Below are 24,053 nucleotides of genomic sequence, written 5' to 3' on the forward strand. Positions count from 1 at the left end.
GCTGTCACTCATGATAAGAACCCAGCATTGGCTATCAAAGGCTCTGCCACATCAAAGACTCTTCCTTGTAGGACCAAAGGACTGCCTGGCCCAGACCGGGAGATTCTTTTTGGCTTCATTGCTCTCCCTGGACTGGTTTGTTAAACCTTCCTCCTATCTCTATTCTCTTGATGTTAAATGTTACTTTTTTGTTTGTGTGTTTGTGGAATGTTTAATCTATAACATTTATGTATTGATTAAGTGTACTATTATGTATGGCTTGCAGTATTGACTGACATTGTGGAAGGACTCACATGTGCGTAGACCTGGTTATCTCTAACTTTGCACTGCTCGTGAGACTTAGCAATCCTTCAATGAATATTATCTGCTATTAGTGATAGAGACAGGAGGCAGCCAAGGATCCGTGGTGAAACCCTGCCTTCAAGCCTAAAACAGCCTGAAGGTTGAAAAACCAGACTGTCAGTCCTGGATGAAGCCCATCCTTTCCCGACTGATTCCTTTTTTTTTTGTCTGTTGCCCAGGCTGGAGTAGAGTAGTGCTGTCTCGGCTTACTGCAACCTCTACCTCCTGGGTTTAAGCAATTCTCCTGCCTCACCCTCCTGAGTAGCTAGGATTACAGGTGTGTGCCACCATGCCTGGCTAATGTTTGTATTTTTAGTAGGGACAGGGTTTCACTATGTTGGCCAGGCTGGTCTTGAACTCCTGACCTCAAGTGATTTGCCCACCTCAGCCTCCAAAAGTGCTGGGATTAGAGTCGTGAGCCACCATGCCCGGCCCTGACGGATTCTGTCAGAATAATGCCGACCTGCACACTGGGAGGACGGGTGGGACCTCAGGAAGTTGGTCCCGTTTGCAGTGGGGAGGAGCCCGGCCTTTTCTGTTCCTGTGTGGTAACCTGGGATTCAGTCTGGGAAATGGGGTCCTGTTAACAGGAACGCCTCTCGCTTTGCTGATCATTTTTTCCTTCTTGCCCAATAAATCCCACTCCTTACCCTTCCATGTGTCCATGAGCCTAATCTTTCCTGGTTGTGTGACAAGAACCCATTTTTTTTTTTTTCTACAGCAATAATATTATGTTATTTTACTATAATTATCCCAAATCTTGCTAATCTCTCTTTTGAAACATGTCCATTAAAGATATTGTCTTAGTTTTTGGCTGTTAGAACAAAATACCTTGGACTGAGCAGCCTAACAACAAACATTGATCGCTCAGAGTTTCTGGAGGTCAGGAGACCACGGTCAAGGTGCTGGCAGAGTCAAGTGTGTGGTGACAGCCCCTGTCTTGGTTTGCAGACAGCCGTCTTCTTGTATCTTCATATGATGGAGAGAGGGAACTTGTATCTCTTTGTCTCCTTATAAGGGCACAAATCCCATTCATGAAAGCTCCACACCTATGACCTGATTACCTCCCAAAGTTCCCATTTCCAAATATCATCACACTGGGGATTTAGGCTTCTATATATGAAATTTAGGGAAACATAAATATTCCATTCATAGCACATATCATTAACACATCATAGAATTTACTCATTTAATGTGTAAAATTCCATATTTTTTAGTGTATTTAGCTTTGTACGATCATACAATAATCTGTGCATTTTTTAAAAAATTATTTTAGTCCCTACTGAAAGGAATTCATATCCATCTGTAGTCTATTCCCATTCTCCCTAACTTCCTCTGATTCCCAGTAATCACTAATGTACTCTCTGTGTCTGTAGATTTACCTGTTCTGGAAATTTCATGTAAATGGACTCATACAATATATGGTCTTGTGTGACTTGCCTCTTGTATGTAGCATAATGTTTTCAAGGTTCCTCAACATCGTAGCATGCATTGGTACTTCATTCCTTTTTATTACCAAGGAGTATTTCATTGTATGCCAACATTTATCCATTTAGACATTTGGATTGCTTCCAATTTTTCCTTTTTTTTTTTTTTTTTTTTTTTTTTTTTTTTTTTTTTTGAGACAGAGTCTCACTCTGTCGCCCAGGCTGGAGGGCAGTGGTGCAACCTCGGCTCACTGCAAGCTTTGCCTCCCGAGTTCATGCCATTCTCCTGCCTCAGCCTCCCAGGTAGCTGGGACTACAGGCGCCCACCACCACACCTGGCTAATTTTTTGTATTTTTAGTAGAGACGGGTTTTCACCGTGTTAGCCAGGGTGGTCTCGATCTCCTGACCTTGTGATCCGCCCACCTCAGCCTCCCAAAGTGCTGGGATTACAGTCGTGAGCCACCGCACCCGGCCTCCAATTTTTTTTTTTTTACTACTATAAATAATGCTGTTAAAAATTTTGTATGAGTTTTTGTGGGAATATATGTTTTCATTTCTCTTGTGTATGTACCTAGACGTGATATTGCTGGGGTGTATGTTTGACCATCTGAAGAACTACTGGACTGTTTTCCCAATATAATAATGTTAAGCGTCTGTTCTTGTGCTAATGGGCCATTTCTATGTATTCTTGGGAGAAATGTTTATTGAAATCCCTTTCTCATTTTAAAAATCGAGTTATCTTTTTTTATTGAGTTCTAAGTGTTTTCTATGTATTTTAGAACAAGTCCCTTATTAGATACATGGTTAGCAAATATCTGATACATTGTCTTTTCACTTTCTTAATGGTATTGTTTAAAGTAAAATATTTTAAAATTTGATATAGTTTAATTTATCTAACTTTTCCTTTTGTTACTTGTGATCTTGATGTAATATTTAAAAACTATTAAGTAATCAGAATCACAAAGATTTGATTCTATGCTTTCTTCTAAGAGTTTTATGGTTTTAGCTTTTACACCTAGGTCTTTGATACATTTTGAGTTGTTTTTGGTGTGTAGGAGGAATCTAACATCATTCTTTTGCATTAGATATCAAGTCTCTCAGTACTATTTGTTGAAAATCTTATTTTCCTCATTGATTTTTCTTGGGATTGTTTTCAGTAATCAATCGACCACAAATCTGAGTGCTTATGCCTAGACTTTCCATTCCATTCCTTTGACCTACACATTCATGCTTATGCCAGTATCACACTGTCTTGATTACTGTGCTTTGCAGTTAATTTTTTAAATTAGAAAGTGTGAGATCTCCAACTCTGTTGCTTTTTCAAGATTATTTTGGCTATTATGGGTTCTTTGAATTTACATATGAATTTAAAGTTCAGCTTTTAAATTTCTGCAAAAATGCTAGCTGGGATTTTTATGGGGATTGTGTTCAGCCATTAGATCAATTTGAAGAGTATGACTATCTTAACAATATTGTCTCTCAATCATGATGTCTTTCTAGTTATTTGGGTTGCTTTAATTTATGTCACTGATGTTTTGTAGTTTTCAGTGTGGAAGTCTTACACCTTGGTTAAATTTGCTCCTATTTTATTCTTTTTGATACTATTGAAAATAGATTGCTTTCTTAATTTTATTTTTGGATTATTCATTACAAATGTATAGAAATGTACTTAATTTTGTGTATTGATCTTGCATCCTGCAATCTTGCTGAGCTGGTTTATTAGTTTTAATAGTTTTATGGTGGATTCCTTAGAGTTTTCTATATTCAAATCATGTCATCTGTGTGTGTGTGTATGTATGTGTATATATATATAGAGAGAGAGAGAGAGAGAGAGAGTTTTACTCTTTCCTTTTCCAATTTGGATGACTTTTATTTCTTTTTCTTGCCTAATTAGGTATGTAGTATCTCTTCTACCATGTGAAATAGAATTGATGAGAGCAAATGCTTTGTGTGTGTATCTATTGAGATAATATTGTGACTTTGTTTCTCTTTTTTTAATACGGTGTGTTACATTGATTGATGTTAAACCAACCTTGCGTTCCTGGGATAATCTTACTTGATCTTGTCCTCCATATATATGTTTTTTTCACATGGTGCTGGATTAATTTGCTAGCATTTTGTGAGAATTTCTGCATTTCTAGTCATAAGGCTAACTGGTTTTTAAGTTTTCTTTTCTTGTAATGTATGGTTTTGGTATCAGGATAGCACTAGTCCCATAGGATAAGTTGAGATGTATTCCCTGTTCTTCTATATTCTGAGAGTTTGTGAAGGATTGGCATTAATTCTTCTTAGAATGTTTGGTAGAATTCACCAGTGAAGCCATATGAGCCTGGAATTTTTGTTGTGGGGAGGTTTTGATTATGAACCAATGATATCTACGAGACATGTACAAACCACTCCGCCCAACAGCAGTGAAATACACATTCCTTTCAAGAGCATCTGGAAAATTATCTGATTGATCATATGCCAGGCCATAAAACAAGCTTCAGTAAACATTAAGGAACTGAAATTATACAAAGTATACTCTCCAATTGTACTAGAATGGAATTAGAAATCAGTAACAGCAAGAAATTTTGAAAATTTACAAATATGTAGATGTTAAATAACACACTTCTTTTTTTTTTTTTTTTTTTTTTTTTTGAGACGGAGTCTCGCTCTGTCACCCAGGCTGGAGTGCAGTGGCGCATCTCGGCTCACTGCAAGCTCCGCCCCCCGGGCTCACGCTAGTCTCCTGCCTCAGCCTCCCGAGTAGCTGGGACTACAGGCGCCCGCCACCTCGCCCGGCTAATTTTTTTGTATTTTTAGTAGAGACGGGGTTTCATTGTGTTAGCCAGGATGGTCTCGATCTCCTGACCTCGTGATCCGCCCGTCTCGGCCTCCCAAAGTGCTGGGATTACAGGCTTGAGCCACCGCGCCCGGCCCAATAACACACTTTTAAGTAACTGATGTGTCAAGAAGAAATTGCAGATAAATTTGACAATCCTTTGTGGTTAACACAAATGAAGATACAAATGTACCAAAACCTCACTGATGCGGATAGTGCAGTGTTCAGAGGGAACTTCGTAGCTGCTCATATATTACAAAAGAAGACACATCTCTAACCAAGGACTTAAAATACAAATTCAATTAAATAAAATGGAGGGGACTTCGTAGCTGCTCATATATTACAAAAGAAGACACATCTCTAACCAAGGACTTAAAATACAAATTCAGTTAAATAAAATGGATTCTTTTAAGGAGATTAACAAAATCAACAAAAATTAGTGATATTAAGCAAGAAAATATAAAGAAGGCTCAAGTTACTGAGATCAGGAATAAAGGAACATTGCGGTTGACCTTTTGGGGAAAAGGGGGATTATCAGGGAATACCGTGAACAAGTGTGTGCTAACAAATTTGATGACTTAGATAAATTGGATGAATTTCTAAAAAGACATAAACTGTTGAAACTGACTCAAAAGAAATAGAAAATATGAATATACTTATAGAAAGTAAAATAATAGAATTAGCATTAAAAAAAATACATACAAGGAAAAGCCTAGGCATAGATGACTTCTCTGTGAATTCTACCAAAAATTCTAAAGAAGTAATACCAATGCTTCACAAACTCTTTCAGAAAATGCAAGAGGAAGGAAGATAGTCTAATGCATTCTATTAGACCAGTATTACCCTGACTTCAAAACCAGAGAAAGACATAAAAAAAAAAAAGACTAATATAGCTTATAAATACAGACATAGAAATCCTAACAAAATATCAGGAAACCAAGTTCAGCAATACATAAAGAGGAATAGAGATCATGACCAAGTGGGATTTTTTTCCCCATGAATTTCAGAAAATCAATTAATGTAACACAGGATGTCAACAGAATAAAAGATAGCAAGCAAACCCCATGCGATCATCTTGACACATCAAAAGAATTTTACAAAAATTCAACATCTTTGCACTAAAAAACCCTTAACAAAGTAAGATTAAAAGGTCAATTTTTCAACCTGTTAAAAAGCATCTATGAAAAAAATTCATTGCTAACACTATAATGGTGAAAGGTAAAACGCTTTTCTCCTCAGTTCAGAAACAAGACAAGGATATCTGCTCTCACTGCTTCTATTCAGCATTGTACTGGAAGTTCTTTCTAGGGCAGTTAGTCATAAATAAATAAATGGCATCTAAATTGTAACTAAAGAATTAAAACTATCTAATTTGCAGATGCCTTGACCTTGTACACAGAAAACCATAAGGTTTAACCAAAACACTGTTAACCTAATAAGTGTGTTTACCAACGTTATAAGAGGCAAAATCAATAACAAACCAAAAAGGAAACTGAAAAATAATTCCATTTAAAATACCATGAAAAAGAATAAAATACTCAGAAATGATTTAACAAAATAAGCACAAAGCATACTATGAAAATCATGACATTTTGAATAATTAAAGATCTAAATAACTGGAAAGACATCCATGTTCATGGGTAAAAAGCATTAATATTGTTAAGATGGTTACACTCCTCAAATTGTTCTGCATTTTCAACACAACCTCCATAATAATCCCAGCAGGCTTTCTTACAGCTATAGACAAGCTGATCCAGAAATCTGTATGTAAAATCAAGGGACTCAGGATAGCCAAAACAGTCTTGATAAAAGAATAACTCCAGCCTCAGCAACATAAGAATACCATGTCTCTCTCTGAAAAAACAAAACAAGACAAAACAAAACAAAACAAAACAAACAGGCATGGTGGCACATACCTGTGGTCCTGGCTACCCATGAGGCTGAGGTGGGAAGATCACTTAAGCTTGGGAGGTTGAGGCTGCAGTGAGCTGTGAACACACCACTGGACTCCAGCTTGGACAGCAGAGTGAGATCCTGTCTCAAAAAAAAAAAACAAAAAAAAAGAAAAAAGAAAAAAAAAAAAACAAAGAGGATGACAAAGTTGAATAACTCACACCTTCCAATTTCAAAACTTACTACAAAGTTACTATAATTCAGACAGGGTGGTACCGGCATAAGGATAGATAGGCATCAGTAGACTAGAATTGACTGTCCAGAAATAACCCCATACATCTATGGTTAATTGATTTCTGAAGAGGGTGCCAAGATAATTCAGTGGAAGACAGAATAGTCTTTTTCAACAAATGGTGCTGAGACAACTGTGTATCCACATGCAAAAGAATGAAGTTAGACCCCTACCTCACAACATATACAAAAAATAACTTAAAATGTAGCACATACAAAAATTAGCTCTTAAATGTAAGAGCTAAAACTATAACACTCTTAGTGAAAAATAGGCATACATCTTCATGATATTCAATTAGGCAATTATTTCTTAGATATTACATCAAAAACATAAGCAACAAAATAAAAATAGGTTAATTGACCATCACCAAAATTACAAACTTGCGTGCTCCAAAGGACACCATCAAGAAAATTGAGGCTGGGTGTGGTGGCTCACTCCTAGCACTTTGGGAGGCTGAGGTAAGAGCATCACTTGAGGCCAGGTGTTTGAGACCAGCAGACAACACAGTGAGATCTTGTTTCTACAAAAAAATTTTTAAATTAGCCAAGTATGATAGTGCACACCTGTATTCCTAGCTACTCAGGAGACTGAGATGGGAGGCCATTTGAGTCCAAAAGTTCAAGGCTATAGTGAGCAATGATTGTACCACTGCATTCCAGCCTGAGCAACAGAGTGAGACCCTGTCTCAAAAAGAAAAGAAAAAAAAGGAAAATTTAAAAAAATTAAACTGGCTCATGCCTGTAATCCTAGCACTTTGGGAGGTTGAGGCTGGTGGATTGCCTGAGCTCAGGAGTTTGAGACCAGCCTGCGCAACACAGTGAAACCCCATCTCTACTAAAATATAAAAATTAGCCAGGCATTGCAGCATGAACCTGTAGTCCCAGCTACTCAGGAGGCTGAGGTAGGAGAATTGCTTGAACCTGGGAGGTGGAGGTTGCAGTGAACCGAGATCACACCACTACACTCTAGCCTGGGCAACAGAGCAAGACTCTGTCTCAAAAAAAAGAAAAAAAGAAAAGAAAAATTATACAACTAAAAGACAACCCATAGAATGAAAGACAATGTTTGTAAACCATATATCAAATAAGGGACTTGTATCCAGGATATATAAAGAACTCTTGCAACTCAGTAATAAAAAGATAATGTCCCAAGTAAAAATGGACAAGGATTCTATAATAATAAACATGGTTCCCCAAGAGGATAAACAAATGGTCGTTCAGTGCACAGAAAGCTACCCAGCATCTGCAACCATCAGATAAATGCAAATCAAAGTCACGAGTTACCTCTTCAAACCCACTAGGGTGGCTATAGTGGAAAAAATAATTACAAGTGTTGAAGACAATATGGAAGGATTAGAACCTGTGTACACTGCTGGAAGGATTATAAAATGGAGCAAGACACAATGTGGAAGGACTCTAACCTTTCTACACTGCTGGTAGGATTATAAAAAGGAGCAGGAGACAATGTGGAAGGATTGGAACCCATGTACACTGCTGGTAGGGGTATAAAAGGGAGCAGGAGACAATGTGGAAGGATTCTAACCCTTGTACACGGCTGGTAGGATTATAAAATGGAGCAGCTTCTTTGGAAAACAATCATGCAGCTTCTCAGAGCATAAAGAGAATTGTTCCATGACCCAGAAATGCACTCCCAAGTATATTCCCAGGAGCCACAAAAATGCATGTTCACAAAGCAACTTGTACACAAATCTTCTTAACATCATTATTCGTAATACCCACAAAGGAGAAACAACTCACATGTAAAGAGAATGTGTTATATTCCCACAATGGAATTTTATTTGTTAATACAAAGGGATGAAGTATTGCTATATGCTGCAGGTGGATAAATCTTATAAACATTATGCTAAGTGGAAGAAGTAAGACACAAAAGGCCAAGAGTTCTATGATTTCATTTAAATAAAATGTCCAGAATAGGCAAATCCCTAGAGACAGAAAGTAGACGAGTTGCTGCCAGTGGCAGGTGGAAGGGAGGAATGCAGAGAGGGGGCACGTGGGAGCTGGCTTCCTTCTCACCATGATGAAAATGTTCTTAGATCGATGGCGGTGATGGTTGCACAACCCTGTGAATATACTAAAACCGCTGAATTTTTCACTTTACCAAAGGGAATTGTGTATACTAAGTAAATTATTTCTCCAGGAAGTCTCCATAAAGCTGTTATATATAAAAAAAGAGAAAATTATATGGTTCCCAAATTATGAAGACTTTTGGTCCTTCCTTCCCCAAATTTGTTTTTCATTAGTTTTTCTTTCTTCCTTTTCTGCTTGTCAAAGACCTAATACAGATAGAATAGAAGCAGTGAATAGCAGCCTCCTCGCCTGGTTGCTAGCGTTAATGAAATGGCTTCTAGAGTTTGCTGAAGGGTTCTGAAAGTCTTGATCACATCAAAAAAGTTACTTTCTATTCTTTGCTAAGCATTTTTATCCTGAATGTGTATTGAGTTTTATGGAATGCCATTCTGTATCTATTTAGGGGATGATACGTGTTCTTTTATATTCTGTTACTTTTGTGTATCACAATAATAGATTTTTCTGATGTTGAACTGTTTTAGAATTCCTGTGTAAAACCCTACTTGGTAATGATCTCCAATGCTGGATATGAATTGCTGGTATCTTTTTTTTTGTATTTCTGTATATATTTTTATGCAAGATTACAGAACGATTTTCTTTTCTTCTTCTCTCTTGTCCACTTTAGGTGTCTAAGTTGAATATATTTCCTTCCTTTAAAAAATGTCTTTAAAATTTTTCACCCAGTAAAATTTACTCTTATTGTGTAGTTTTGGCAGATGGATAGTCATTTAAACATTACAATAAAGATATCTTTACAGAAAAGTTGCAACATCTCCCAGATTCCTTTGTGCTGTCTTTGGTGATCATCTTCCTTCCTACACAGGTCAGAACGATCTGTTCTCTATCCTAATACCTGTGTTTTTTCAGGTGTCAGACACATTGGCACTCTCTGTAGCCTCTTGCATTAGGTATCTTGTATTTAGCATAATGGATTTGAGAGTCACATTTGTGTGACTCAACAGCCTAACATTTTTTATGGCTGAGACTATTCCATTGCATGGAGGATAGCTGACTTAAGTGAGGTGGCTTCTGAAGCTTGCTGCAGGTTCCTGACTGTCTTGAGGGGGTCAGAGAAGTGACCTTTGTATCTTTACCTGTTCATCTGTTGAAGAGCATTTGGGTTGCTCTCAGCTTGGAGGTGCTATAAAGATACATGTTCACATTTTTGTGTGACTGCAAGTTAATTCCTTCTGATACCAAGGGAATGGGATTTCTGGGTCCTTTGGTACATATACATGGGGCTTTATAAGAAAGTATCAACTCCTTTGTCTCGTGACCATGCCATTTGCATTCCTGCCGCAACGCATGGGAGATCCAGCTGCTTCCTCTGCATCCTAAGTGGTACTCACTGTTGCAGGTTTTATTTTTGTTGTTGGTTTAAGTTTCAGTTTCACTCATAGTTTTCGTGATTTTAGTGGGTGTGGTATTATCTTATCGTGGCTTTAACCTGCTTTTCCCCAGTGACCCACAATGTTGCACACCTTTTCACGTGCTTTCACATCCACATATCTTGTTTAGTAAAATGCCTGCTCAATTTTTTTTTTACCTATTTTTAAATTGGAGCATTGTTTTCTTATTGCCGAGTCCTGATAGTGCTTTATACATTGTAGATATAAGTCTTTCTTGAGATGTGTGAATTGCCAATATTTTCTCCAAGTCTATGGCTTGTCTTTCTGCCTCCTGTGTCTTGCACAGAGCAAAAGTGTTTCATTCTTGTGGAGTCTCATTTATTTATTTATTTTTGTTAGGAACTGTGCTCTTGGTGTTCTGTCTAAAACTTCTTTGCCCTAATGCAAGGTCACAGGAGTTTCCCCTCTGATTTGTTTTAGAAATGTTATAGTTTACATTTTACATTTAGGTCTATGTTCCATTTTTAGTTACTCTTTGCAAAAAGTACAAGGTATGGGCCAAGGTCTCACTCTGTGTTCCTCTCAGTTCTCTGGCCTATGGATGTCCAATTGCTGAAAACAGTATTTTTCTCCATTGAGTTGGCTTTGCACCATTGTCAAAAATCAGTTTACCATATTTGTGTGAGTCTGTTTCTGGACTCTCTCCTTTCACTGATTTTACAGGTCTATCTCTTTGCCGATACCACATCGTCTTGATTGTAGCTTTATGGTAAGCGTTGACATCAGTGTGACTTTATTTTGTTCTTTCATCCCCCACAATTGATTTGGCTCTTCTGTTTCCTTTGCTGTTTCATTGACTAAATCCATTTTATTTGTTTATTCATTTATTTATTTATTTATTGAGACAGAGTCTTGCTCTGTCACCCAGACTGGAGTGCAGTGGTGTGATCTCGGCTCACCGCAACCTCTGCCTCCCAGACTCAAGTGAATCTCCCACCTCAGCCTCCCAAGTAGCTAGAACCACAGGTGTGCATCACCACACCCGGCTAGTCTTTTTGTATTTTTAGTAGAGACAGAGTTTCACCATGTTGGCCAGGCTGGTCTCGAACTCCTGACCTCAAGTGATCTGCCCACTTCAGCCTCCCAAAGTGCTGGGATTAAAGGCGTGAGCCACCGCGCCTGGCCTTTCCTTTGCCATTTCATATAAATTCCAAATCCTTATTAACCTTTATTTGTTTGATAATTTCTTATAGACTTAAAAACACGCTCATTATAATTATGGCTTTGGAAAATTCTCCTGCAAGTTCATGGTTTTTGGTTTATTTTGGTTTATTTTTGGTTTCTTTTTTTAGTATGCAAGGTTTGCTTTTAAATCTTATTGAAGCTATTTGCCTTAAATTGTATTCTCTCTGTGCCTTTGCTACATCCCTTCCTATATGTAGTAGTTTTCATATGTGTGTATATATATATGTGTGTGTGTACATATATATGTGTGTGTATATATATATTCCATCTCTTTATTTTCCACTTTTCTGCATGATTTGTTTTCAGATGTGTTTCTCGTAATCAGGAATTAATAGCATTTAAAAATCCAATAAAACCTTCTTCAAGGCTGCCACGCCCATCACAAACTCAGAGTGCCAGGGCCTTGGGGGAGAAACTGGGAGGGGCTCAGGGCACCCTGGGGACCTTCAGACTCACTGCCCAGGGTGCCTCAAGTCTCTGCTCCCCACACTCTGGCACAGTGCTCCTCAGCCTCCCCAGCTGTGGCTCAGCCAGGTCTAGGTGAGGCATGGGATCCTGCCCCAGAGGGTGCAATTGGTGAGCCCTGGTGCATGCATGTGGGGAGGATTCTGTAGGCACACAGTGCATGAGCTGTGGTGCCAGGGCTGCCTCTACCCAGATGTCAAAAGATGTTGTAACCGCCCAATGGGTTCACCTTGCCCGCTGCCTAGACAGAGCCAATTTATGAAGACAGGGGAATTCAATGGAGAAAGAGTAATTCTTGCAGATCCGGCTGTGCGGGAGACTGGAGAGTTTTATTATTACTCAAATCAGTTTCCCCGCGCATTCGGGGATCAGAGTTTTTAAAGATAATTTGGCGGGTAGGGTCTTGGGAAGTGGGGAGTGCTGATTGGTCAGGTTGGAGATGGAATCACAGTGGGTTGAAGTGAGTTTTTCTTGCTGTTTTCTGTTCCTGGATGTGATGGCAGAAATGATTGGGCCAGATTACTGGTCTGGGTGGTGTCAGCTGAACCATCCAGGGCAGGGTCTGCAAAATATCTCAAGCCCTGATCTTAGGTTTTGCAATAGTGATGTGATCCCCAGGAGCAATTTGGGGAGGTTCAGACTCTTGGAGCCAGAAGCTGCATGATCCCTAAACTGTAATTTCTCATCTTGTAGCTAATTTGTTAGTCCTGCAAAGGCAGACTGGTCCCCAGGCAAGAAGGGGGTCTTTTTGGGAAAGGGTTATATCAATTTTGTTTCAGAGTCAAACCATGAACCGAATTCCTTCCCAAAGTTAGTTCAGCCTATGTCCAGGAATGAACAAGGACAGTTAAAGGTTGGAAGCAAGATGGAGTGGGTTAGGTGTGATTTCTTTCACTGTCATAATTTCCTCAGTTATAATTTTGGAAAAGGTGGTTTCAACGTGGGGTCCAGGCACAGACCTGCTGCAGGGCTGGGGTCACCCAAGAGAGCCTCCACAAGGGCAATTCCCAGCAAGGCTGTGAGGTGGGGCTGTCAGGAGCCTTGGATGCCCAAACCTCATCCCCGTGTGTCCAGAAGGAGGGGCATGAAATCAAAGATGACTGTCAAGATTGAATGTTTCTGCCCTGTTGGGTGTTAGACTTACTTAAGGCCTGTTATCTCTGTCTTCTTGCCATGTGTCCATTTTGTAATAGAATTGTTTGCGCTGTGCCTGTCCCACAGTGTGTTTAGAGGCTTTTAACTTGTTTGATTTCACAGATTCACAGCTGGAGGAGAATTTGCCTCAGGACAAATCATGCTTTGAGTCTCATCCATATGTTTAGACATGTTTCCATATGTTTAGACATATATCCATATGTTTAGATATGTACCCATATGTTTAGACATGTATCCATATGTTTAGACAGGTATCCATGTTTAGACATGTATCCATATGTTTAGATATGTATCCACATGTTTAAACATGTATCCATATGTTTAGCTATGTATCCATATGTTTAGATATGTATCCACATGTTTAGCTATGTATCCATATGTTTAGCTATGTATCCATATGTTTAGATATGTATCCACATGTTTAGACATGTATCCATATGTTTAGCTATGTATCCATATGTTTGGATATGTATCCACATGTTTAGACATGTATCCATATGTTTAGCTATGTATCCATATGTTTGGACTAAGACTTTAAAGTTGATGCTAGAACAAGTTAAGACTTTTTGGGTCTATTGAGATGAAATGAATGTATTTTGTACATGATAAGAACATGAATTTTGGGAGTACAGTAACGGAATGCTATGGTTTGAATGTGTCCCCTCCAAAATTCAATTGTTGTCAATGTAATAGTATTAGGAGATGGGCCTTTAAGAGATCATGGAGGCCATGAGGCTCCTCCCCATCATGAGTAGGATTAAGGCCCTTAAAAAAAAAAGGCTTTAGGCTGGGCGCTGTGGCTCACGCCTGTAATCCCAACACTTTGGGAGGCTGAGGCGGGTGGATCACGAGGTCAGGAGTTCGAGACCAGCCTGACCAACATGGTGAAACCCCGTCTCTACTAAAAATACAAAAATTAGCCAGGTGTGGTGGCATGCACCTGTAATCCCAGCTACTCAGGAGGCTGAGGCAGGAGAATTGCTTGAACCTGGGAGACAGAGGTTGCAGTGAGCACCACTGCACCCCAGCCTGGGCGACAAGAGCAAAACTCCATCTCCAAGGAAAAAAAAAAAAAAAAAAAGGAGGCTTCACGCAGCATTCACCTGCTGTGCTGCGAGGACACAGCGTTCCTTCCCTCTGGAAGATACGGCAACAAGGCACCGTCTCCGAAGCAGAGAGAAGCCCTCCCAGACACCAAACCTACCAGTGCTTCCATCTTGGACTTCCCAGCCTCCAGAACTGTGAGAAAACAAATTTTTCTTCTTTATGAATTAACCAGACTGTGATATCCTGTTACAGCAGCACAAATAGGTAGTGACAAATATTTTTTGATATTTATTCCATGATTCTAGTCCTTTTGCGCTTATTGTGATTACATGCATGCTTAGACTTAGGTCCTGCTAACCCATGTTTTTAGCGTGTCATCCTTTTCACTTCTCTTCCTTCTTGTCTGGTACTGCATTAGCTGTACGTCCTAAATTTCTGCTTTGCTTTATTGGTTTGGAATTTATATGTTGTAATTATACTGTTGTAGTGGGTTTTCTCTACATTTTCAAACATTAAATATTTAATTCTATATGCATTTTTTTTTTCCATGAAATCCAAGTGCTTCAACACAGGTACCTATTTCTTCACATCCATTGTCCACGAACTTCTGAAAATCAGAAGGTCTACGTCAATGTGCTCACGAGGAGTTTATTTCCCATATTTAAAGAGCAAAATATTTGTAACGCATTCCACATCAATCCAAAACTCTCAACCAATTTCCTAGAGTGTTTCTAAAACAGAAAAATGCCTAGATAAAACTAAAACCCTAGCATATTAGGATATAAAATGTTTAAGTATCAGTTCCAGATCACCAACACTTATTACGGTTGTTAACAAACCATTACTTTGTAGGCAGCAATATATCCAGTTTACAAGCTGTACTGCAAACATTATCTTTGCCACACAGCATGGCAAATAAAAATGCAAGCAGATACATTTTTTAGAAAAACGCAGACTGCAATGGACTGAATGTTTGTAACCTTCTAAAATGCATATGTGAACCCCTAATCCCAATGCCATGGTTTTTGTAAGTGGGGTCTTTGAGAAGTAACAGGTCATGGGGTGGATGGATGCCCTTGTAAGAAGAGACCAGGGAGTGCCTCAGCTGTCTTTTCCACCATGTGAGGGTGCACAGGGACGTTGATAGTCTGCCACCAGGAAGGAGCCTCACCAGAACCAGACCATGCTGGTACCTTGACCCCAGGCTTCTCAGCCTCTGTAACTGTGGGATATGAGTGTTCGTTGTTTAAGCCGCTCAGCCTGTCACTTTGTTGTAGCAGCCCAATCTAAGACATAGACTAAAATGATAATAAAACTCAAAGCAAATTCCTGTAATGAACTAGGGCTCTCCAAGTAGAGAAGTGAGATTTGTGGCTCAAAGTCAGCTGAGAAAGGAGAGGGTTGAAAAGAGGAGGCGGTTTCTGTGTGTCTGGTGGTGGAGGAGGATGGGGAGAGGACCTGGGTGAGAGAGGGTTGTTTTGGGCGTTTGTCAGACCCACAAGGCCTGGGAACGGCTCTCCATGGTTTGGTAGCTGCTCTGAGGAGGGGGTCTGACAAATCTTCAGAGGAGCTGCTCACTACTCTTGCGTGAAACACTTGCAAGATGCAGTCTTCCTCTTTGTCTTGATGTTTCCTTTCATAAATTCATTTACGTGAGGTTTTAGGAGACATCGGGCTGTTTCTTTTCTTCCTCCATTTGAAGCTTCCCAACCTATCCCAGGCACATTCAGGGCTAATATTTAACCCAGCACTGGCGTGGCCTCATGGAATAATGACTCCCTTGGGTCCAGCAACATCCCAGATGCACTTCCCCGCCCTGAGATTCATGAGCTTTTCAAAATGTTTACACACGCAATTCTGCCAGTATTATTTGGAATAGAACCTGAGGCTTCCTCTATATTGTTTTGTTTAAAATGCTGAATTGAGTCTTTGGGACATGGATATAAATGTTTTCTACATAAATAGTTGGACATATTGCACTGAGAACTACTTAAGCTCCATGAAGTTAGTGTGTTAAACTCAAGAAGGGCTCTCCTGGGGAAGCATCACGGAAGAAGACTTGCTTCAGGGGTTCCTCCTATTTCTGTCTTTTCCTACAACGTGACCTGGACTGCAGCAGACTTTACCAACCACAGACCACCCTGCTATCATCCTTTCTGTTCCTGTTATCTGCAACTCGGTTTTGCTTAAAAACACTTCAAACCTGCTATTATTATTTCACAAGTCAATATTTAATTACATTCATCAATCTATAAACCATCAATATCTAAGCTTACTCTTATATGTGATATGCTATGAACCCTCTCTGGATGTACTTTTCCTCTTGAATCCTTTCACAGTTCTTAGAGCAAGCATCTGTGGTGGTAAGCAAGTTCTTTTAGCCCTTGCAAGTTTTTATTTTATTTTTCCTGAATAATTGTTTCTATTGGTATAAATTATAGGTTAATAATTATTTTTCCTCAGTCTTTTGAAGGCATTATTTCATTTCTTCTGATCTTTATCACTGCACATAAATCTACTATCCATCGAATTCATGATCCTTTATAGGAATCTGTCTTTTCTGTCTTGTAGCTTTTAACATTTTCTCGTTTTATCCTGCTATTGTGTAGTTTCACTACTATGTCTACGTGTGGGGCTTGTTTGGTTTGTTTGTTTATTCTGTTCTGTAAGTCACCTTTAGTTGTAAGGTGTGCTCCAATTTCAGATATATTAAAATGAGAAAATGGAATCAATGAAGTGCAGTGTACATGTGTGCATGCATGCACGCATTCATATCTACAGAAGTCAGTTTGTCTCTCTGTGCAATATTCTAGGTGAGTTCCTCAATATTGTCTCCAATTCGCTAAATCTCTCTTTAACCCTGTTCTGCCTAAAATATGTTCCTGTTATCACATATTTTCTTTGGCTATATTTTTAATTTCTTAGTTTTCTAATTGTTTATATTAAAGAAACTTATTTTTTGTTATTTCTTATGCACCTGTTTTATTTTTCTATAGTTTCTTCTGCTTTTAAAAGCACATTCTCCCTCCTTCACCTCTGTTATCTCTTTAAACACCCTAAACATAATTATTTTTGTTGTAGACAAATTGTCCCCATGCAATTAATTTTGTCTGGAGTTATTTCATGTTCTGAGTACTGATTTGTTATTTATCATTCTGAGCACTGGAACACTCCTGTGTTGTGGGAGAGGGGAGTGTTTGACTTTTCTTTCTGCACTTCATTTTTCTTCTTCTGTTTGTCCCTCCTTCTAGAACAGCTTTGCCATTGTCCCCAGTGACCCCCAGGGCTGCCAGTGCTGCAGGAGGTACTACATGGCTCTCCTTTCCTCATGCTATCTCCCATTACTTTTACCTGGGCTGTCAGCTACTCAGTGGGCCCCACAGATTCTTCCTTCTCTATGTCTTTTTTCTCACTTATTTTTTCATTTGTTCAACAAATAACTTTGAGCACTTACAATGTACCAGACTGTGTCCCATTTTGTCTCCTTCTTTTAATGATCTGTTTTATGGAACTTGATTATATTCTATAATGTGTTGTTTATACTAGTTTCAATGAGTTCTATTTTCATTTACAAGGAGGTGAGTGTAATGGTATATATTTATCTGAAGAATTCTTCTTGCTCCTCTGACCATAAGTGGATTACTTTATTTTCCAGGAATCACCAGCCTTCTGTAATAATACTATTCTTCACTTCTGTATAGCACTTTGCAATCTACATATGTTTCTTATCCATCAACTTAGTTGACCAGTTGTGATATGAAATAGATAGGACAGATATTGGTCCTGTTTTACCAGGGTTATGCCTGCAGCTCAGAGAGGTTAAGTCTGCTCCAGGGCCACCAGTCAGTAAGAAGCAGAGTGGAACCACACCTGAAACCAAATCTCATGATTCAGACACCTGAGTTAGACTCTTCAGATGGGCCTTAGAATATGTTCTGGGCAAGGGTCACATCTTATGTCCTGGTATCACTCATCGTACCTAGCACACTGCTGGGCATGGCGTGTATTTGCATAAATATATTATTTGATGAAGGCTGTCTGGGAGAAAGCTGATTTTGCACATTTCAGGCAGAGGCTGTGGCTGAACTCATTCTGTTGGGACCCTGAGTACCCTGCTGACCCCTAAGGGGCACCAGCCCACAGGACCTGCAGGAAGGTCTGCACCTGCAGAAGTGACCAGGCTGCCTGAGGGCCCCTCATTCTCTAACAAAGGAGGATATATGACCCAGCCGCGGTGATGGGAATTCAAGACCTCTCAACATGTTCACATTCAAAAAATCAGTAGGTATCGATTCACATTACTGAGTTGACTGAAGGTAGAGGCAGTATTTATTCCGAGTTGTGTTCCTGATGTAATAGTACTTAGATTACAATATTTTCTGTAATTACTTAGAAATGACAATGCATATTGGGTTAGTGATAAATCACAGGCACTTTAAATAATGTCATCAGGAATCAAGGAGCATAAATTCTGTGGATTTCATCTCAGCCAATGGGCTATTACTTTGAAGGTTGAACAGTGTCTCTGACAGCCAGCATTGCCCTGGGAAGGTGGGGTGCTGAGGGCCCTAGCTCAGACCCTGGCCTGTGGTGGCCTGTCATCCCAGCCCAGCAGCTCTGGGTGCATCTGGAGAGCTCTGGTTGGGGCCTGCAGCACAGATCATGCTGAGGGTGCAGTGGAGGCAGGACTGCAGGATGGACATGACCCTGGGCAGCAGCAGGTGAGGGAGGAGGGCACTCAGCCAGGTGATCTGCGACTCATGAAGGTGCAAGCACCTGAGCCTCCCTGCTGGTGCCCAGGCTCCATTTGTGCCTCTCCTCTGCTCCATCCCTCACTGCTGCAGGCTCTGGGTAATCTGCACACTTTTGCAGAGTCCTTGGAGCCACCTCTTACAAGAGTGCAGTTTCTTCAAAAGCTAGTAGGGCACAGAGGTTTGCAGGGTCGGTTCTGGAGCCCCGTGGGAACCTTGCTCAGGGGCGATAGTTCCATTTAGGGCCGAGGTCACACTGGCTGAGTGATCTGATTCCAGTTGCTGGAAGCTGGAAGCGGGGTGTGGAAGGAGCTGTGGTCATTGAGCCCCAATCATGTGATAGGCACTCCACTGGCTGCCCTCGTTATGACGTTAATTGAAATCATCTGCTCACAAATAGCAGAAACAAACATGGGTCCTTGGATCAGAGTAAAGGAGAAGTAGGAAGCAGTTATGGGGTTTGTGGAGTGTCCTATGTGGTGAGGGCAGGAATGTGGATGGGACCTCGGGGAGAGATGGGATCAGAATCAGAACTGACCAAAGTTTCTCTCCATCTCCCTGCTCTTCCTGCACACCAGGTTCTATTCCTCCTTCTACTGAGGTTTTCTTGCCTCTGTTCCCCTGCAGCCTCCTGTGGCTCCTGATCCTATAGGTACAAGTCCAGCCTCTGGGAGACATGAACCTGTTCCTGGGCTCAATTCCACATCCTTTGGGAAGGGTGAGGGGCTCACCCAGCACTAATGGAGTAGTGTCAGGCACGAAATGATGACCTTTGTCCTGTCAGTGTGGACCAGGTGCCAGCTAAGAGGATTCATGTCAGTGTGTTATCCTGAGCCCATGAGGTGGTTTTCTTATGGGTATTACCAGTGAAGACCAGAGAGCTGATTGCCATGCCCAAGGCGAGACCAGTAATGCCCCAGCCGGGGTTAACTCATGGCTACTGGCTCCAGGGAGCATTCTCTATCAGCCGTGCCCTTCCTTTCCCTGTTACTGCTCTGTGTTCTAGTTGGAGAAAATGGCACAAGCAAAGAGCTAGAGGGAAGCAGACTGGCACAGAGGGAATCATGTTAGGAAGTGTGTTGATGGCGTGCTGGTTGGGTAGGGAGGAACCTTGGCCCTGCTGGCGGGACTCTGAGAGCGAAGATGACGGCATTCAGCACAGTAATAGGATGGGATGGGGGAGAGGGCGTGGGAGCCCTGGAGAAGGAAATAAGGTGGAAAATGAAGACAGGGACCCAGATCAAGAACACAGCACTCAATAATGAACAAGTGCGTTAGTCCGTTCTCACACTGCTATAAAGAACTATCTAAGACTGGGTGATTTATGAAGAAAATAGGTTTAATTGACTCACAGTTCTGCAGGCTTAACGGGAAGCATGATTGGGAGGCCTCAGGAAGCTTACAATTATGGTAGAAGGCAAAGGGGAAGCAAGAACCTTCTTCACACGGTGGCAGGACAGGAGAGCACATGAGGAGGAAAGTACCACACGCCGTTAAACCACTGGATCTCACAAGAACTCATTCGCTATCACGAGAACAGCAAAGGGAACTCCACCTACATGATCCAAGCCCCTCCCACATGATCCAAGCCCCTCCCACTAAGCCCCTCCCCCAGCATTAGGGATTACTATTCAACTTGAGATCTGGGTGGGGACACAGAGCCAAACCATATCAACAAATAGGAATTTACTTTATTTTTGCACCAAAGAGCCGGGTTTGGCTTCCTTTGTTTGTCCCGCTGGCCAACGCTCTGTGTGGCTTCCCTCATAAATGCCCCCAGGCCTCAGAATTCTCACCCCAAAGGGTTTGAGACTGAGTCTGCAAGACACGGATCATCCAGATGAGTGTTTTCCTCTTTTCTCTGTGGCACTGAGGGCCTAAGAAGCATCTAGAGATCTCATGCAACTCTCAATTTCCCACCACAGCCACGGCCCCCACTCAGCATAGCCCAAAAAAGGAGCAAAAAGCAGAAAGCTCAAGGCCCCTCAGAATCAAGGTAAATTTTCTTTCTAAATAACTTGAGAATTATTTTTCCCTCTAGTGCTTGAATTTTCTAAGCTCTACTTGATGTTTTTAAAACGTTAAAATGACTCTGATTTTGAATCGAGCTCGTTGGTCTTGCAAAGAAAATAACTGTGCTTTGAAAAGAGAATAAACAAGTCAGGAAGGGAGAGTGAGGAGATCCTCAGCTCCTTCCGGGACCCAGACGCCACCTCCCCCTGCACACTCCACGCTCAGGTGCATCTGGAGGTGGAAAGACCCAGGGTCAAATGACAGCTCTGCATCTTGAGACTGTGTGACCTTTGGTGAGTGACCTCACATTTCTGGGTCTTGGTTTTCTCAATAAAAATAAAAGAGAGAGATAAACAGGTCTACATGGAACAATGCTTGGAACGAAATGGAATAACATATGCAAAATAGCTGTGAACTTCTGAAAGTCCTCTGTAAATGTACTCTCCTGATTCATGTCACTGATAATTATTATTGCTAGTTATTCTCTCAACCTACTGTATGCAAACCCCCTGTGCTTCATGCCAGAGGACGGAACTGGGTTGAAATTGTCTACTTGCAAAAGTTATACTATTTTTCTTTCAGGCTTGTTCTCTCAGAACACAAAATCACTATTCAGTACCTGGGACATTACAATAATACATTTTAATGAAAACTTAATTAATTTGAAATGATTGCTTTGTTGTAAGTAGAGTGAAAAAAAATCTTTAAAAATTGGCAAATGGAAGAGAAGAATGTTTTTATATAAGTACTTAGGAGAGACATATTGAGGCCATGAATATTTCTGAAATAAGAGAACATAAAACTTGAATTTGTAAAGTTGTTTTCTTAATTTGGAGGGCTGTTTCAACTTGTTTCCAAATGAAAATAAAAGAACCAAGTTCTGTAGCTTGTGCAAATGTATGAGGAAATCAATGTAAGCTTTTTTCTTCATCTTCTTTTATTTTTTATTTTTTTATTTTTTTGGGACAGAGTCTCACTCTGTCACCCAGGCTGAAGTACAATGATGTGATCTCGACTCACTGCCACCTCTGTCTCCCAGGTTCGAGCAATTCTTCTGCCTCAGCCTCCCGAGTAGCTGGGATTACAGGTGTGTGCCACCATGCCTGGCTAATTATTGTGTTTTTAGTAGAGATGGGGTTTCCCCACGTTGGCCAGGCTGGTCTCGAACTCCTGACCTCAGGTGATCCGCCTGGTTGGCCTCCCAAAGTGCTGGGATTACAGGCATGAGCCACTGCGCTCGACCTTCTTCTCCTTTTTTAAGAAAACCTGTTTTCCAATAGGGTTTAACAACATGGGCTCATTGGGGGCTTCAAGTGCTTATTGTTTGGTTTAGTTTTACAGAAAGACACAAAGCTCAAGACCAGAAGTACAACTGAGGGAGCATACCCTGTAAGACTGCCTCCCAGACACACCACTGCAACCAGTGAATCGCACTGTTTAGACTTTGACTTCAGGGTCAGGGTGAGCTGATGAGACTGGCCCCTTGATGAAGTGAGAGGCCACCAAGCAGTGAGAGCAGCTGAGTTTGAGCCCTGTCTCTGCTGTCTGTAACTCTCTCATCTTGAGCAGGTCCAGCCTCAGTGTGGGCCTCAGATCTCCCATCCTTGAAATGAGAGAATTCAAATCCAGCTCCGGCTCTGCAGCCCACACCCGTCCCTGCACTACACGGCATCCAATAGGCATGAAGAAGGAGTGAATGACATTCGAAGGTCACATCATCTAAGCCATACTCCTCTCCCATCCCATCCCTTGTTGTCCTTTACATGGTTCCCATTCATCTTTCTTCTCTTGGGCCCAGGGGTGTGCTGGTGAATGTTTAACAGCCACTCCGTGAAAAAAAAACAAAACGGTCTTGATTGATGGCATTTGCTGATTTTCTTGGTGTAAATACTCCCACCATGGGCTGTTTCAAGCAACCACAGCGATGCTGCTGAATGCTGATCCTGGAAGAGTCGGTGCAAGCTAGTCCTGGCACAGCGCTGGCAAGGCTGCTCCAGGATAGAGGCATCACTCCCTGCTGGCTAAATGTGAAATCGGATGAGATCGTTATCAGCTAATATTCATTGCGTGCTTATTGTGAGCCGGGCTCTCTGCTCAGAGCCTTGCATAGGTTGTCTCGTGGAATCATCAACATGGTCCTAGGATTCAGTCCCTGGGTACAGATGGTTATGTAACTCGCCCAAGGCCATGCAGCCACAAGGAGGAGGAGTTGAACCGGCCATGGCGCCTGAGTTCATAGCCCATGCTTTTAGGCAATATGCTATCCTAGATTTCAGCCTTGCTGCTCTCTGCTCTCGAAAGCCTGCAGAGAAATGCCTTGAGACATAAAGCAAGTCCGTTTGCACTTGTTTCCTTTATTTTGAGCTTATTTATCAAATCTCCTGATGATCCTCATGCATCTCTTTATTGCACCTGGCCTATTAAGACATGTATTGGTAAACATACTTTGGTGATATTTATCGTCATTCTAAGAACTCACAGATTTACACCATTTAGGGTTCTGTGTTTTGTTTTTGGGTAGGCCTCATTAACAGGGTAGAGTTCAGACATATGGGTCTTGTATAAAAAAAGTGACTTTGTAGCAGCTTTTTTGTCTTTTGTGTGTGTGTGTGTGTGTGTGTGTCTGTATGTGTGTGTGTGTGTCTGTGTGTGTGTGTGTGTGTGTGTGTGTGTCATTATGGAAAGAAACAGCCTTAAGTAAAGGAAGCTATTTGGAGCAGAGAGGTTTTTAATTAGGGTGATATTCCAGAGCTGAGTGACAGTGTTTCTTGAATAACAGAAGCCTGGAGAGCTCTCCCTTGGAAGGGCATTGCCATACACCAGCCGGCCAAACTGATTTTTCAGGGAATTAGGCCCTGCATACCCAAACTGGCAGAAGCACGAGGCTTTTGTCTGGCCAAGCATGGTACAAAATGGTTTGGAACATAAACAATTATCTGGAGAACCAGGGCTGCATGGATTGCCAAACTGGGCAATTTGTCCTCATCAGCAATACAATGTCCACCCAGGGTATGATTCTGTGGGCCGCTCCCCTTGGCCCCGGACCGACTGCCTCCAGGGGGATGCCAATCTCATGCCACTGCACCTGATTTTTAGCAAACTCAGAACATGAAAATGTGGATTTCGAGAGGCGTAACTTGGGTGAAATCAGCTCTGTGGTGT

General features: G+C 41.1%; 1 long non-coding RNA gene across 1 annotated transcript; it reads left to right on the forward strand.

The window, feature by feature from the left end:
• The first annotated feature begins 20,801 nt into the window (after positions 1–20,801).
• LOC107131008 (uncharacterized) lies at positions 20,802–22,756 on the forward strand. The gene is made up of 2 exons (XR_001493935.3): positions 20,802–20,874; positions 22,225–22,756. It is a non-coding gene; the product is annotated as an uncharacterized lncRNA (long non-coding RNA).
• Positions 22,757–24,053: the final 1,297 nt, after the last annotated feature.

This window comes from Macaca fascicularis, chromosome 10, assembly GCF_037993035.2.
Source record: "Macaca fascicularis isolate 582-1 chromosome 10, T2T-MFA8v1.1".
In the NCBI taxonomy this organism is placed as follows: domain Eukaryota; kingdom Metazoa; phylum Chordata; class Mammalia; order Primates; family Cercopithecidae; genus Macaca; species Macaca fascicularis.